The sequence below is a fragment of the Anneissia japonica genome, unplaced genomic scaffold (assembly GCF_011630105.1).
Source record: "Anneissia japonica isolate Jap-2015-1 unplaced genomic scaffold, ASM1163010v1 scaffold1726_len428862_cov177, whole genome shotgun sequence".
NCBI classification, from domain to species: Eukaryota; Metazoa; Echinodermata; class Crinoidea; order Comatulida; family Comatulidae; genus Anneissia; species Anneissia japonica.
The window spans coordinates 317,140-323,479 of NW_022710671.1; positions in this window are offsets into that span (position 1 = coordinate 317,140).

A 6,340-nucleotide genomic window follows, 5' to 3' on the forward strand; every position below is an offset into this window, starting at 1 on the left:
TATCTTGGAAAGACGTCTTTCCAAGATACATTATCTTGGAATCCCGTCTTTCCAAGATAAATTATCTTAGAATTCCGTCTTTCCAAGATAAATTATCTCGGAACTCCGTCTTTCCGAGATAAATTATCTCGGAAAGACGTCTTAATAAGTATTTATTCCATGTTTCCATGATAATTATCTTGGAAACTCGGAAACGCGGAAGGTCACTTTAAGCTTCCGTATGTACGACTTGATGCCTGTAAAATATGTGGTTCTGGCGGTGGTGTGTAGCCTGTAGTGTTTGGATGACTGTGTATGTGTGCTGGTGCATGACTTGATGCCTGTGAAATGTACGGTTCTGGCAGTGTAGACCGTGATGGTGTGTCGCCTAAAGTGCGTGGACGCCTTTGTGTTGATGATGCACGACTTGATGCCTGTAAAACATAAGGCTGATATGGTACAGCATTGCCTGTAGATTGCGATGATGTGTAGCCTGAGGTTTGTGGACGGCTTTGTGCGCCTGTTGTGTGAGTCATTAGGTGATGAGACGGTTGTGGAGGTGGTTGAGATGAAGCTTGGGTCAAGAGCTGTATGATTTGCATCATTCTTTGATGGTCCATTTCACGCTCTTCTCATCTACTTTTTTCAGCTTCTTTTGCCATATGCTCCAACCACTGTTGGTGATGTTGTGTTGCCCGCTCTGAGTGTCTCATAAAACGTGCCTCTGCTTCCCTATCCTGTTTTTCCAACTCTTTGGAGAGCACTTCAAAGGATTCCTCAAGTTTTGTCTTTCTTTTCCTTTTCTTAGACGGTCGATCATTTGCTGGGGAAATTAATATCAATGAGGCAGATATGAACATCATTTTTCATTAATTTTTACTGTTGACAAGAAAGGAAGAATTTTGTTGTTCCTTCATACTTTTGGAAAAGTCCTAATTATTTCAATTTAAAATTATGTTACAGGCATTTTGTATTTGAAAAAGAGGTTTCATGTTATGAAAATGTTTGAAAAGTATTACATCACTATTACTACACGGACTAACCTGGAGGCTCTTGAACATCCTGTTGATGCTGCCGATCCTCTTGATGCTCCTGAATCCCTTCATCTTCTAGAGTACCCAAACCTTCAACTGCTTCCGTGTTTTCGTCCTCATCAATTTGACTGGCTGTGCTTTATCCGTTGTGGTGTCTGGTATAAAATATATGAAAATTTACTTTAAAAAAATGTGTTCTTCAAAAAGATAGAGTAAACTTAATTATGTGATCTTGCCCATGGTCAGTAGGCCTACAGTAATTTGATTTTTTTTTCTGTTTTTGTTAACTTTATTTTAATGACTGTAAATGTATCTGATTTTTTTTTTAATGACAAGAAAACAGTGGTTTAATCACAAAGTATGTTTTTTTACCAAAACTGTCATCGTCGTCATCTTCCTCCACTACTTCTACATTTTCATCAGCTCCTGAGACCAAAAGAAAAACAAATTGATAGTAATTATATTGAAAATTATTTACCATCCACAGTAGCTAAATGGAAAAGTCAAAAATGTTGAGCTTGCATCAAACACTCAGCTAGGGTTTAGGGCCTATCCTAAACCACTTGAATGAAGTTAAACATTCATTTATTGGCCTAAAATAAGCAAGCCAGACATGGTAATGATTGTTAAGGGGAATACGTTTTATGGCCAGGCTTAGTAGTAGTAGTACTAATGTAAGTATATACTCATCAATGTAAGCCTATTATTATAATCACGATTATACAAAGCATTACAGGAGCAGGCTACCATACAAAGTGGGGCCGGAATTCGTGGGGCCCACCTATCATTACCTACCTACCTACATAGCCCAGACATGCCTTCGTTCGTTCGACCCCCGCGAACGCGAGTAACGACAACATAGCAAGAAAAACCATTGCCTAGTTTTGAAGGGGAATAAACAAGTACGTACCATTTACTTCCCTCCGTCCATCCATTAAAAACGGGGGGTTATGAATTGCCCGGTCGCCCTAGTCAGTTGGACTTGGCCTTTCTCACACTGAATCTATGATTGTCAGTTTTGAGCCTAAGCTCTGAAGTTTGTGATACATCCTAATTAGCAGTTTTTTGGTAAACAAGTTACTAAATCATAGAGAAAGAATTTCTCTATGATCCAATCAGAAACTCTAAAAGTATGGGGTGACTTACTTGAGACACACCCCCATTACCTAAAGTATAATAGGCAAACACCCCCATATCACTGAATCAGTAGTCAGTAGTCAGTAGTTAGTAGTTATAGATTCAATTTAGTAGTTAGGAGTACACAGAAGAAAGTACAGAGCCGAGCTGACTCCACTCTAGGAGGGTTCTCTAACATCTGAAACCTGGAGTTTAAATGATAACCAACGTACAGTTTGTGTGAATAAAAGTTTGCGGTGTACTAAAAGGAACTGTGTTATACTACTCATTAAAAGTCACCAACAACTAACCGATATTTAACAATTCAATACTTAAGGTTACATAAGTATTTTTAGACAGGAACAGGAATACAGAAAACTATATGCATTGTGTTTTAAAGAAGCTGCAGTATACTTTGTTTAAAAAAAAAGTACAACATAACATATGAAGAAGCAGACAAGCTGTGTAAAACAAGTGAACTTAACATCCGTTAGACCATTACTACAATCAGGCAAACCCAAAATAATTCTGAATATGTTTATCATACTTATATGATAAACGGCAATTGATAACAGCATAGATAGAAATGAAACTTAACTCCAGTTAGTGGTTTCTGATCTGAATAATATAAATTTTCCATTAAGTATTTCAGATCAATATATTTTGTTGCATAAATAATAATATAGTACCGTAAAACCATTAGTAGCAGCACAATGTGCTTAATCTCTTAAAAAAAAAAAAAAAAAAAAAAAAAAAAAAAAAAAAAAAAACCCGCCTCGAATTGATATCAGTTTGCAAGAGTAACCTTATAAAGAAGCCCATCTCACAGTAGATACACTGTACATAAATTTCAAATTAACAAATTAAATCAAGATCGAACATTGTCTATAAAGTACTTTATTGATTTATTGGTGGTCAATATACTCTATGGTACAGACTGATATTAAAGTGGCCATATTTATTGATTTGTAGTAGATTCTCTAAATGTACAGTGCATTTATTTTGGAAAAAAATATCTCCCTTCTAGCATAAGTAGCCTCGAAAAGAAGCCCATGCTAAGTTTGGAAAAAAAAAAAAAAAACTCCCAGGCTTCTATTGAAGGTTTTATGATACTGAAAATGTACAGTTCTGGGTGTTTATTCAATCCAGGAAGGCTTTATTCCAAATGAGGCTCAAGAGAGGGGCTTAATATGAAGAGGCATTTATTGTAATAGATATGGTGTTTGGTTAATGCTGTTATTGTTAGCATTAGACACTACTGTATATAAATATTATTATTACTATCATTATTAGTACCATCATCATTATTATTATTATTATCAGTATTACTAACATTATTATTACTCGCAAAAAGGTTGCCGAAGTTTGGAAGGTTATGACTACTGAGGGCGGGTACACAAAGTTGCAAAAGGAATACAGAAAAATGACCGTCGTTACCCTTTCCACGTTTTCACACACCGTTGCCGAACATCACCCCTCCTGATCTACCAAATACATTAGATAATCAGCCTGTGAAGGCAAGTCGGCCAAATTATTGCCATAAAGTTAATATTCTAAACCAGTCGAGGATCCAGGAATTTATAATAGAGGAGGAATTTCACAGATGGAGGGTCTGTACTACCTTAGATGGCAGGAAATGGCACTATTAGACTTAAAATTTGAATATAATTTTCTGTCTGTTCTCATTTGATTATTTAATTTTGAAAACATTTTTTTGGGGGGGGGGGAGTGGGAGAGGCGCAGGTTAGATACAATATTGTGAACACACAGTGTATACTTACAACTTTCAAATTTTCTTTAAAGACAGAGTATCATTTTTCAAGAAATAAATTTGTATTGATGTCTAGTAGGCCAGTAAATAAAAGTCAAGCTTATTATTTCTTAAATTTTCATTTGGAAAATATGGTATTTATATTATTATATTAAGACTTACTGATTGTTTAATTGTATTGATTACTTATTAACTTGTACTGATTGTTTAATACGTTCTGCAGTAAAACTTCATCTGGTTTTATGTACTGCGCAAAAAGAACACGATATAAATGAAATGCTTTCATTGTATGATAATATTATCAAAATATTTTACCACTTTTTTTGTTTATCACTGTGCTTCCCAGAATAGCATTGTTTATATTGTACAGTAGAATATGTATAAAAACATCAATCTGATGACAGTTAGAAGAATGGTCCAAAAATTGCTATTTATATTTGTACATGACTCTTTCTTTAAATGCCTGATAATGCTATGCAATTTAAAAATATGAGTGTGAAAAATGTTAACACAGAAGCTTACTGAAAATTGAAAATGAGATTAAAACATTATTCGAGGATGAAAATGTACAATGTAGGTACAGGAAAAAAAAAGCTTGGTATGGACTGCTGCTGGAATTGGCTGCCATATATAATCCAGCAATCTGAAACAGATAAAAATATAAGTTTGGTTACTTTGCCTGAATAAATACAATTTATTGAACCACAAATTTTTACATCCATTTTTATAGGGCATTGTATTTTATAGGGCCTTGTGCCAACATTATCTCATCATTTAATGGCATTACTTTTCTTTTGGATAACAGGATGGTGGCTATAAATTGAAATACAAAAATCACACATTTTGCATTTATCACATGGGAAATGGTAAATCATAGATTTTACTACTTTACAGTACCGTATTTCAAGACTTAAAAAAGAAAAACAGATAATTGAGAGATAACTGGCGGTCTTCGTTTTTCGGGTCTTCGGTCTTCGTTTTGTAGACACCCATATAGGGTGTCTATAAAACGAAGACCCTTGAAAATTTCAAAAACAGACGCCCGAAAAATTTCGTAATTTTTATTTTGTTACAGCCTGGCGTATTACCATCAAAATGAAAAACAAAAAATAGGGGTCTTCGTTCTATAGACACCCGGCCTATACTATCCTAGCTAGTCTAGGCCTAGAGTAGAAATTTTTATTTGGTGAGATGATTTAGTATGGGGAGTTTTTAAGGCGGCGAATTTTCTAGGGGCGAGTTTGTAGAGGCGAGTTGACTGCCAACAGTTGACATTTATACCGCCCATGGTCAAGGGCGTCGATGCGTGGCTGAAAGTGGTGGGGACGAGATGAAAAATACAGCCTTGGGCCGTAGGCCCAAGCAATGGTTGGGGACCAGGGGGCGAAGCCACGGAAGCTCTGGCGCATATAGCCTTTTAATTGATTTTAAGCAATGCAATTAACATTTATTTCCATATGAAATTTTTAAAATATCCAGTGGCGGATCCAGTAATTTGAAATAGAGCTGGGCCCAGAGAGCGACTTTTACAATGGAGAGTGTAGCTGGACTACCTCCTCAGCCCCACCATAGTTGGGGCTGAGGTAAGAAAATTTATGATTATGGCACCTCCAGTTGGTCGGAAATGGCAATCTCAGACTGAATTTGAATATAATTTTAATTTTTCTCCACTTTTAAATTTCGAAAAAAAAATGGTGATGGTTGGCCGGCTGGGCCCCTTGAATCTGCCACTGAAATACTCATCATAAAAAGTTTTTGAAATTATCCTTTTTAGTCATAATTATGCCCGCTTATGTATTTCGTGCAAACTGACATTCATAAAAATAATGATTTATTATCTACTGATTAGCTTGTAACGTATTCAAAATTCGAACTATGAAAAACAAATAAGATAAACCTAAAACAGTCATTAATTTAGTCTTTTTGCATGTACAGTACTTTTAAAGACAATCAAGAGGTTTTTTTCTTTTCTCCTCTTTTTTAAATTTCACTTTTGTGTAAGTAATATTGCGATAAATTATTGTGAATGGAAATAATACCGTCTAATTTACGATCAAACAGGACTAGGGAGATAGGGAGCATACAAAAAAAAATTAGTTAGCATTTTGATTTCACAAACATAAAGGTGATTTACTTAATTTATCATTATCAGTGGCGGCTCCAGGAAAGCAAATTAGAGGGGGGACAGGGAGGGACTTGCACGTTGGAAAAGTAGATCACCTCAGCCCCACCATGGTTGGGGCTGAGGAAAGGAGCCTAATAAGAATACATGCTTCCAATTTCAACGTTCAGTGCATTGTTTTAACAATAAATTTAGCCTCTGACAGTCGTTGCACCCATAAAATCGATCTAGTGGGTTTCTGAGATGGTTACAAAATGTATAAACAATTGCGTTTTTACTTGGTTTTGGTCCGGAAAATACGTACCGCACTTAGAAAAG